The 12,014-nt window shown below is 38.4% G+C and overlaps 1 protein-coding gene across 1 annotated transcript in view; it reads left to right on the top strand.

Annotated features, from left to right (window-relative positions):
- The window catches only part of DCAF17 (DDB1 and CUL4 associated factor 17), a 45,936-nt gene that overhangs the window by 15,981 nt on the left and 17,941 nt on the right, over positions 1 to 12,014 (top strand). The gene's annotated exons all lie outside the window — the stretch shown is intronic.

Below are 12,014 nucleotides of genomic sequence, written 5' to 3'. Positions count from 1 at the left end.
TTACCAATACCATCTAAACACAAAACAGAGAGAGGACTTTTTGTTTAAACACAGAGAGAACTTTCCACTGAAAGACTGAAAAAACACATAAAAATTTTATACACATTTCTGTATATAATAATAAAAATATTCTGTGTGTGAGACCTGGAATTGATCTCCACCATCGTTCAAGTAAGTTCAATATTTACCTTGTTTATCAAAGTTCGTTTAATAAAAAAGAAATCAATTACTACTCAGTTTCAGCAGTGTACAGTATATTAAAAGAAAACAATTCAAAACAGAAAGCAGAAATGTTTATTAAAAGCAAAATTAGAGTTCAGGAATACAGGCTAGTTTAATGTTTTAAAATAGGTTTTTAAAACTACACATAATTAAAGTTTATAGAAAAAAATATTTTATTAAACCTACTGTTTATTCTTAGTTCATTAGATTCTTTATATTGCAGACATCCTTTTATTTTAGTCAAAAAAAAATTTTCTGGTGAAACTTTAAAGCTTTTTGTCATATAAGTAGTATAAAATGATACTTTTCTACTGTTGTTGTTATTGTTATTATTTTTATTATTATTATTATTATTATTTGGCTTTTGGGTCACACCCTGCAACGCTCAGGGGTTACTCCTGCTTATGCTCAGAAATCACTCCTGGCAGGCTCAGGGTACCATATGGGGTTCCAGGATTCGAACCATTATCTTTCTTCATGCAAGGCAAATGCCCTACCTCCATGCTATCTCTCCTGCCCCTCTGCTGTTGTTATTTAATGTGGTATCTACAGGTTGAGAAATATACATAATATGCTTGATTATTTTAATTTTTAAAAAAATCCTCTGAGGCTGGGAAGATAGTTCAAGGACTGGAGTATATACCTTGCAAGTAGGAATCTAGAGTTCAATCTTTGGCACCACATGTTCTTCGCAAGCATTGCTGGGACTTAACCTGGACACCAAGTCAGGTGTAGTTCCCCCAACCCAATCCTAATTGGTGTGATCCAAAATTTTAAAAAATAAACATAGAAAATTTTGTGTAGCCAACAAAGTTATCCAAGGCGTTTCAAATAAGTGTGAGAGCCTGAGTTTCCCCAGCACTTTACATTTCAACTCAGACTACTGGCCCACTGCCCCTTAAAGTGTAGTCCCTAAAAGAATAAAAGGTCTGGATAGAAGATTGAGCGACTCTATTTAGGTACATTAGGGAAGAAATTTCTAAAGATGATGCAAATTAGCACCATAGAAAAAGGGATTCTTAAGTTTAACTAAATTTTGAATGGTAACAAGCAAAGCATACGTACATCATAAATAAGATGAAATATTTAGGAAACATTTTTGCCAAGCATATGATCAGGAATATCAGTCTCTGAAGAGTTCTACACATCAATTTTTTTTTAAGTGACACACAATAGGGGACGAGAATAAGAGTACAGTAGGTAAAGAGACTGACCCGGGTTTAGTTCGCAGCATCCCATTTAGTCCCCTGAGCTCCATCAGGAATAATTTCTGAGTTCAGAGCCAAGAGTAACTCCTGAGCATCACTAGTGTAGCCCCAAAACCAAACAAACAAGCAAACAAACAAAAAATGATACACAGTAAAAAATGAGCAATGGTTATTGTTCAAAAGAAAAGAAACCCACAAATACAGTCACCATGCTTGCTCTGGGCCAGCTCTGTAGACTCACTCGTTTCTTTAAAGAGATGTAAACCAATCTGTGGAAAATCATGGATACAACAGCCATGCCGCTGGAAGCTGGCATTCTTGTAGGAGAGGGCTGGCCAACCCCCCCTAGCCTGCCAAAGTCATGCCTGCTGCATCCATCATCCATAATCATTACTTCTATCTATGACCTTTCTTCACCTCTCCTCTACAATTCACTGCAGAGACACTAATCTGACCAAACTCCAGGTTTGCCAGTATTTAGGTTGATATCACCAGGGTTTTTTTTTTTGGAGTGAGTGTGGGTGCCCTACCTCTGAACTTCTTGCATTCTCATACTTCCAGAGACCTGGCAATTGTAACTACACCCCACAAAAGCCACAGTATTAGTAATAGTGCTTTAAATTCCTGAGCAACTTCATTTGTTTGATGCTGTCATTCCCATAGGAACATACCAATGTGTAGCTGAGGTCACTTAATGTTCAAATAAAATAACAGAATGGTAAGCTAGAAACAAGAGCTACTAAACCCTCTACCAACATCTTAATGACCCATTAGAGATAAAAATAATTTTCAGAAATTTGTCACTGTACTATTTTTTTTTGTTAGTGTAGTTATTTATTTATTTATTTATTTATTTATCTTTATTTAAACACCGTGATTACAAACATGATTATAGTTGTATGATTACAGTCATGTAAAGAGCACCCCCCTTCACCGGTGCAACATTCCCACCACCAATTTCCCAGATCTCCCTCCTCCCCACCCCCCTACACCTGTACTCGAGACAGGCTTTCTACTTCTCTCATTCATTCACATTTTATGATAGTTTTCAGTGTAGTCATCTCTGCAACTGCACTCATCACTCTATGTGATGAGCTGCATGTCCTGAGCTGCACCTACCAGCCCTCATCTCTCTTGTCTCTGAGATACTGTTAAAAATGTCCTTCATTTTTCTTAAAGCCCATAGATGAGTGAAACCATTCTGCGTCTTTCTCTCTCCCTCTGACTTACTTCACTCAGCATAATAGATTCCATGTACATCCATGTATTGGAAAATTTCATGACTTCATCTCTCCTGATGGCTGCATAGTATTCCATTGTGTATATGTACCACAGTTTCTTCAGCCACTCATCTGTTGAAGGGCATCTTGGTTGTTTCCAGAGTCTGGCTATTGTAAATAGCGCTGCAATGAATATAGGAGTAAGGAAGGGTTTTTTGTATTGTATTTTTGTGTTTCTTGGGTATATTCCTAGGAGTGGTATAGCTGGATCGTATGGAAGCTCAATTTCCAGTTTGTGAAGGAATCTCCATATCGCTTTCCATAAAGGTTGTACTAGACGGCATTCCCACCAGCAGTGAAAAAGAGTTCCTTTCTCTCCACATCCCTGCCAGCACTGCTTGTTTTCCTTTTTTGTGATGTGTGCCAATCTCAGTGGCGTGAGGTGGTACCTCATAGTAGTTTTGATTTGCATCTCCCTGACGATTAGTGATGTTGAACATCTTTTCATGTGCCTTTTGGCCATTTGCCTTTCTTCTTTTTCAAAGTGTCTGTTCATTTCTTCTCCCCATTTTTTGATGGGGTTAGTTGTTTTTTTCTTGTATAGTTCTGTCAGTACCTTGTAAATTTTGGATATTAGCCCTTTATCTGATGTGTATTGGGTGAATAATTTCTCCCACTCAGTGGGTGGCCTTTGTATTCTGGGCAATATTTCCTTTGAGATGCAGAAGCTTTTCAGCTTAATATAGTCCCATCTGTTTATCTCTGCTTCCACTTGCTTGGAAAGTGCTGTCTCCTCCTTGAAGATGCCTTTAGTCTCAATGTCCTGGAGTGTTTCACCTACATGTTGTTCTATATACCTTATAGTTTCAGTTCTGATATCAAGGTCTTTAATCCATTTGGATTTTACCTTTGTATATGGTGTTAGTTGGGGGTCTGAGTTCGCTTTTTTGCAAGTGGTTAACCAGTTGTGCCAACACCACTTGTTGAATAGGCTTTCCCTGCTCCATTTAGGATTTCTTGCTCCTTTATCAAAAACAAGGTGGTTATATGTCTGAGGAACCTTCTCTGAGTACTCAAGCCTATTCCACTGATCTGAGGGTCTGTTTTTATTCCAATACCATGCTGTTTTTATAACTGTTGCTTTGTAATACAACTTAAAATTGGGGAAAGTAATGCCTCCCATATTCCTTTTCCCAAGGAGTGCTTTAGCTATTCGAGGTTGTTTGTTGTTCCAGATGAATTTCAGAAGTATTTGATCCACTTCTTTGAAAAATGTCATGGGTATCTTTAGAGGAATCGCGTTAAATCTGTACAATGCTTTTGGAAGTATTGCCATTTTAATGATGTTGATCCTGCCAATCCATGAGCATGGTATGTGTTTCCATTTCCGCGTGTCCTCTCTTATTCCTTGGAGCAGTGTTTTGTAGTTTTCTTTGTATAGATCCTTCACATCTTTAGTCAGGTTGACTCCAAGATATTTGAGTTTGTGTGGAACTAATGTGAATGGGATTGTTCTCTTAATGTCCATTTCTTCCCTATCATTATTAGTGTATAAAAAGGCCATTGATTTTTGTGTGTTAATTTTGTATCCTGCCACTTTGCTATACAAATCTATTATTTCTAGAAGCTTTTTGGTAGAGTCTTTAGGGTTTTCTAAGTAGAGTATCATGTCATCTGCAAACAGTGAGAGCTTGACTTCTTCCTTTCCTATCTGGATTCCCTTGATATCTTTTTCTTGCTTAATCGCTATAGCAAGTACTTCCAGTGCTATGTTGAATAGGAGTGGTGAGAGAGGACAGCCTTGTCTTGTACCAGAATTTAGAGGAAAGGATTTTAGTTTTTCTCCATTGAGGATAATATTTGCCACTGGCTTCTGGTAGATGGCTTTGACTATATTGAGAAAGGTTCCTTTTATTCCTATCTTGCTGAGAGTTTTCATCAAGAATGGGTGTTGAACCTTATCAAATGCTTTTTCTGCATCTATTGATATGACCATGTGATTTTTATTTTTGTTGTTGTTTATGTTGTGTATTATATTGATAGATTTACGGATGTTAAACCATCCTTGCATTCCTGGGATGAAACCTACTTGATCAAAGTGAATGATCTTCTTGATGAGGCACTGGATCCTGTTCGCCAGGATTTTGTTGAGGATCTTTGCATCTGTGTTCATCAGGGATATTGGTCTGTAATTTTCTTTTTTGGCAGCATCTCTATCAGGTTTTGGTATTAAGGTGATGTTGGCTTCATAAAAGCTATTTGGAAGTATTCCTGTTTTTTCGATTTCATAAAAGAGTCTGGCCAGAATTGGTAGTAGTTCCTCTTGAAAGGTTTGAAAGAATTCATTCGTGAATCCATCAGGGCCTGGGCTTTTGTTTTTGGGTAAATTTTTGATTACAGTTTTAATTTCCTCAATAGTGATGGGGGTGTTTAGATATGCTACCTCTTCTTTATTCAACCGTGGAAGGTTATATGAGTTCAGAAATTTATCCATTTCTTCCAGGTTCTCATATTTAGTGGCATAGAGTTTCTCAAAGTATTCTCTGAATACCCTTTGAATCTCTGTAGTATCTGTAGTGATCTCCCCCTTTTCATTTCTAATACGCGTTATCAAGTTTCTCTCTTTCTTTTGCTTTGTGAGTTTTGCCAATGGTCTATCAATCTTGTTTATTTTTTCAAAGAACCAACTTCTGCTTTCGTTGATCTTTCGGATTGTTTTTTGGGTTTCCACTTTGTTGATTTCTGCTCTCAGCTTTGTTATTTCCTTCTGTCTCCCTATTTTTGGGTCCTTTTGTTGAGCACTTTCTAGTTCTATTAGCTGTGTCATTAAGCTACTCAGGTAAGCTCCTTCTTCCTTCCTGATGTGTGCTTGCAAAGCTATAAATTTTCCTCTCAGTACTGCTTTTGTTGTGTCCCATAAGTTCTGATAGTTTGTGTCTTTATTGTCATTTGTTTCCAGGAACCTTTTTATTTCCTCCTTGATTTCATCTCGGACCCACTGGTTATTGAGTATGAGGCTGTTTAACTTCCAGGTGTTAAATTTTTTCTTCTGTGTCCCTTTGCAGTTCACATCTAACTTCAGAGCCTTGTGGTCAGCAAAGGCAGCCTGCAAAATGTCTATCTTTGTTATTTTATGGAGGTATGTTTTATGTGCCAGCACATGATCTATCCTGGAGAATGATCCATGTACATTGGAAAAGAATGTGTATCCAGGTTTCTGAGGATAGAGTGCCCTATATATATCTACTAGGCCTCTTTCATCCATTTCTCTTTGCAGGTCTAGTATATTTTTGTTGGGTTTCCATTTGGTTGACCTATCAAGTGTTGACAAACCTGTGTTGAGGTCTCCCACAATTATTGTGTTATTATTGATATCCTTCTTCAGATTTGTCAACAATTGTATTAAATACTTTGCTGGACCCTCATTCGGTGCGTATATGTTTAGGAGAGTGATTTCTTCTTGCTGTACAAATCCCTTGATTAGTACATAATATCCATCTTTGTCCCTTACAACTTTTCTGAGTATAAAGTTTGTGTCATCTGATATTAGTATGGCCACCCCTGCTTTTTTAAGGGTGTTGTTTGCTTGAATGATTTTCCTCCAGCCTTTGATTTTGAGTCTATGTTTATTCTGACTATTCAGGTGTGTTTCTTGTAGACAGCAGAAGGTTGGCTTCAGTTTTTTGATCCATTTCGCCACTCTGTGCCTCTTAACTGGTGCATTTAGTCCATTGACATTGAGAGAAATAATTGTCATGGGATTTATTGCCATCTTTGTGTAGAAGTTTGGTGTGTTTTTTGTTCTGTCTTGTTTTTAGAGTAGATCTTTCAGTTTTTCTTTTAAGGCTGGTTTTGAGTCTGCAAAGATTTTGAGCTGTTGTTTATCTGTGAAGCCGTGTATACATCCGTCAAACCTGAAACTTAGTTTTGCTGGGTGCAATATTCTTGGCGAAGCATTTATTTCATTGAGTTTTGCCACTACGTCCCACCACTGCCTTCTGGCCTTGAGTGTTTCTGGTGACAGGTCTGCTGTAAATTTCAAGGATGCTCCCTGGAATGTAATTTCCCTTTTCGACCTTGCTGCTTGCAGTATTCTATCTCTATCGGTGGGTTTCATCATGGTGACTAGGATGTGTCTTGGGGTGTTTCTACTGGGGTCTTTTTTAGCTGGTACTCTTCGGGCATGCAGGATTTGGTCACATGTTTTCTTTAGCTCTGGTAGTTTCTCTGTGATGATGTTCTTAACCATTGATTCTTCCTGAAGATTTTCTTCTTGGGTCTCTGGAACTCCAATGATTCTAAAGTTGTTTCTGTTGAGCTTATCAAAGACTTCTATTTTCATCTTCTCATATTCTTTGAGTAAATTTTCCATTGTCTGATCATTTGATTTGAGGCTTTTTTCCAATCTCTTCTGCTGTGTAAAGTTGTTATGCATCTCGTCTTCTAAAGCACTAATTCTATCCTCAGCTGCTGTTAACCTGTTGGAAAGCTCATCCATTATGTTCTTCAATTCGTCTACTGAGTTTTTCAGACCTGTTATCTGATCTGATATTTCAGTTTGGAGTTTTCTGATTTCTATCTTCATATTCTCTTGATTTTTATTAGTGCTCTGATTTATACTTTCTTTGATATCTGTTAGCAACCTCCATATTTCGTCTCTAAACTCCATTTCTGAAAGACTGCTTAGGTAGTTGGTCGTTGTTGGGTCATCAGAGTTTCCATCTTCATTCTCTATGGTTGAAGTTGGTTTGCGTAGTCTCCCCATTGTCTCGCTTACGCTTTGGGTTTTTCTACGTGTTGTGGTGGTACTCATTGGCGAGTTGGAGTGCGCGGCCGCGTGTCTGCCAAGCAAAGGAAACCAGCACAATCCACAACTCCAACAGAAAACACACGCCCCAGCGAGACACGCCTTGAAGAGATTAATGCTGAATGAGGTCAAAGTTCCCAGGTTGATGCAGGCTGGGGGAGGTCCCAAAATGTCTGCCGGGCCTAGGGGTCCAGCAGTCAGCCTGATCCGCAACTCCGGCCCCCAAACACTCACCTCAGCCGAGGCAAGCCGTCAGGGGATGCCTGGGGAGGCCCCCAAATGTCTGCCAAGCAAAGGAAACCAGCACAATCCACAACTCCAACAGAAAACACACGCCCCAGCGAGACACGCCTTGAAGAGATTAATGCTGAATGAGGTCAAAGTTCCCAGGTTGATGCAGGCTGGGGGAGGTCCCAAAATGTCTGCCGGGCCTAGGGGTCCAGCAGTCAGCCTGATCCGCAACTCCGGCCCCCAAACACTCACCTCAGCCGAGGCAAGCTGTCAGGGGATGCCTGGGGAGGCCCCCAAATGTCTGCCAAGCAAAGGAAAACCCGTACTATTTTTTCTTTTTTTTAAAATAGCTTTGGAAACAAATGCATTACAGTCAACTTTGTGATGCATGTTCTTTAAGTAAAGTAAGTATATTTTTTAAAAAGAAAAGAGAAATATAAATGACCTTAAATATTTGTTTTTGGAGACCACACCCAGCAGTGCTTGGGATCAAAACTACTTCATACAGTGCATATATATTGAGCCATCTTCCCAGCCCCAGCAAATGGCTTAGGGTTTTGTGTGTGTGTGGGGGGGGGGGGGGGAATGGTGTTTGTGCCACATCAGTAAGGCTCAGGGCTTAGAAATCTCTCCTGGCTTGGGGGACCATATTGAACACTGGGAATCGAACCGAGGTCCATCCTGGGTCAGCCGCGTGCAAGGCAAGCGCCCTAGGCTTTTTTTTTTTAATAATTTTTATTGTGAACGATACGAATTACAAGTCTTTCACGGTTATATTTAAGGTACATAGTAACAGTTAATTAGGGTTATTCCTACCACCGGTGTTGTCCTCCCTCCACCCCTGTTCCCAGCATGCATCCCATACTTCTCCCTTTGCCCCCTGCGTTGCTTGTGTAACAGGCCCTCTGTATAAAGCTTGTTGTAGATTGGGCATCTTGATTCTGTTGTAGTTGACTTTTGGTTTGGTATTTAGGTCCGATCATTTTTTATTTCCACTCTATGTTCATGCTATTGTTTGCCTCTGGTACCATCCACTTTTTCCCCCCCTCCTCAATTTATGAGGCAGAACAAGGTAATTCAAGTTCTGTGGTTCTCTGGGGAAAAAAATAAGAAAAGAAAGCTGGGAGGAATCTGTCTAGAAGCTATAAATACCGATTTAAAAGAAGAAAAGGAAAAAGGAAGAAAAAAACAAAACAAGCAGTGACAAAGAACACAACAGCAACAAAAAACAAGTCCAAAACAAAACCAACAAGAAAGAAAAGGAAGGAGGGTTGGTGTGGGGTTTTGTTTGTTTGTTTGTTTTTTGCCTATGCACAATAAGTATTGGGGAAATTAGAAAGGGAATTCCCTTGCCTAATGGCTTTTAATTAAAACCTAATGTCCTCATTGTTAAAAAATGCAAGTTAAAATGATATCAGATCTTTAAAGATATCAAGCTTTAATAAGATAGATGACAGGGTTAGTGAAAATATGGAAAAAGCACTTTCATTTACTGAGATCCCTTTATGGAGCATAATTTGTTATATATCAAAAAGTTTAATTCATAAATTGCTTGAGCAATTTTACTTCAAGGAATTTACCTCAGATTTTTATTCATCAATGCATAAAATGATGGTCCAGTTACATTGTTTTAAGAAAAGAGAGGCAGTTTGTACAATTATAAATAATACACACTAAATATTTTATTGATTTTAGTAAATTTAATTATTTAAAAGAATTATTTTACACTCTAGAATTTCATATCAATAAAAAATACGAGTGCCAAACTTACTGAGTCTAATTTGTGTAATTCCTATATTGTGATATTCCTATATAAAAATATATTTGAGCATTTGTGCTTAGGTTTGTTTGGAAGGACTCACAACATCTTAATTAATATAGTTATATCTCAGAGATACAGAAGAAAAAATATAATAATTTTTAAATCTTCTGATAATTTTTCCCCCCAGTACTGGGAAATAAAATTATGACCTCATACATATCATACAAGTGGTCTTCCACTGAACTATATCCCAGCACATCTGATACTTTTTCATTGGGGTATTTGAGTATTATCATTTGAGTAGTTTCATTTGTATGTGCATGCATCCAAGTTTCCTTACAGACTTTGCACATTTTATTTTTATTCTATCTTATGTGTTTCAAATGGCAGTGGCAGTTACAGAAACATCTGGTTTCTTTTACTCTTTATAACTGGAATTTTTCCATAAAATATTCAGTAAATCATCTTTCACTTATATTTTGTGAAAAAATTTAAGATGTAATTATTACTACTTTTTTTGGGCGGGGGAGTCACACCCAGCAGCACTCAGTGGTTACTCCTGGTTCTGCACTCAGAAGTCTTTCTTGGCAGGCACGGGGACCAAATGGGATGCCAGGATTCGAACCACTGTTTGTTTGAATCAGCTGAGTTCAAGGCAAACGCCCTACTGCTGTGCTGTTTCTGTGGTCCCCTATTAATATTTTTTATGTTACATATCATGTAAGAACTTGTCTGTCTCAAGGAAACTGTGATTTTCAAATTCCAGGTTTATGCATCTGTAACTTTTAGTCACCAGGGAAACATCTGAATATCTGCCCACCTCAGATCATGTATTTATTATTATTTTTTTTATTTTTTTGTGGTTTTTGGGTCACACCTGGCTGTACTCGGGTTATGCCTGGCTCCAGGCTCAGAAATTGCTCCTGGCAGGCACAGGGGACCATATGGGACGCTGGGATTTGAACCGATGTCCTCCTGCATGAAAGGCAAATGCCTTACCTCCATGCTATCTTTCCGGCCCAGATCATGTATTTAAAGTAACTAAAAGCATATAGAGGCTTTCTGGATTTAAAACGGTGGTTCTAGTCTCTAACAAAAATTATCTAACAGAATGTTCTAAATATAGGCATTCTAAACAGTAATCATTAAAAAATAAGTCTTAACTAAAATTATAATGATATATATTGTAATTGCTTGTTTATACACTATAACCTGCTAAGTATTGGAAAATATATAAATAAAAACCTTATTCATCACCTATAGATGAACTGTAATTTATCCTAAAAAGTCAATATACATATTTCCTTTTTTAATTTTAAACTTTATTGATTGATTTATTGATTATTGGGCCACACTTGCCAGTGCTCAGGGGTCACTCTTGGCTCTGCACTCAGAAATTGCCTCTGCCAGGCTGGGGGAACCACATGAGGTTCTGGGTATTGAACCGGGTCCCTCCTAGGTTGGCCACATGCAAGGCAAATGTCCTACCGCTATGCATCTCTCCAGCCCCTACATATTCCCTTCAATTATCAATATTCAGAATAGGGAATTGATTTAGTGGGCACTTTTCAATAGTGACAGTTTTCTAGTAGTAAACAGAAAATGTATTTTAGAGGTGAATGCAATAAACTTGTGAATTTGCATTTATCCAGTATCATCATTCTCAGTGATATTCAAATTGTCCAAATTTTGATCATTGTGAACTTCATTTTTACATTAATCTCTAAGAGGTCTTAGAGAATTTCCTTATTTTCTAGATCATTAGTAATTTTCAGACCCCAGACTCACCTACTTTCTTTTTTTATAATAGAATCATTCTGAGATATAGTTATAAAGTAGTTTGTTTTTGGGGTTTTTTTTTTTTGTTTGTTTGTTTGTTTTTGGTTTTTGGGTCACACCCAGCAGTGCTCAGGGGTCACTCCTAGCTCCATGCTCAGAAATCACTCCTGGCAGGCTTGGGGACCATATGGGATGCTGGGATTCGAACCAAATGACCTTCTGCATAAAAGGCAAACACCTTACCTCCATGCCATCTCTCCGGCCCCCCATCTCTTCTTCATTGTACACTTCTCACCACTGATGTCCCCAGTTTTCCTCCTGTTTCCCTCCTGTCCACCACCCACTCCAACCTACTTCAAGGACAGACCTGCCTCCCCCTCTCCTCTCTCTCTCCTCTCTCTTCTCTTTCTTCTCTCTCTTTCTCTCTCTCTCTCTTTCTCTCTCTCTCTCTCTCTCTCTCTCTCTCTCTCTCTCTCTCTCTCTCTCTCTCTCTCTCCCCCTCTCTCTCCCCTTTTCCTTTTAGGTACTATATTTGCAATACTATTTCTGAAAGGGTGTCATGTCCAGAGCGATCATTTCCAACTGTCATTGTCAGTGATCCCTGTATCCTAACTGCATCACTCCCCTGTCTCTTTGTACAAATTTCCCATCATGGACCCTCCCGCAAATAAGTGTGTTCTATTTTATTTCTGTCTATCTCCCTCTAATTCATTTTACGTAGCCATATATAAGCAAATTTTATTACATTTTTTTCCCTAAGGGATGCATTGTATTGCATTGTGTAG

This window comes from Suncus etruscus, chromosome 5 (assembly GCF_024139225.1).
Source record: "Suncus etruscus isolate mSunEtr1 chromosome 5, mSunEtr1.pri.cur, whole genome shotgun sequence".
NCBI lineage: Eukaryota > Metazoa > Chordata > Mammalia > Eulipotyphla > Soricidae > Suncus > Suncus etruscus.
The sequence above is the reverse complement of the archived record's forward strand: the minus strand, read 5'-3'. Positions and strand labels throughout refer to the sequence as shown.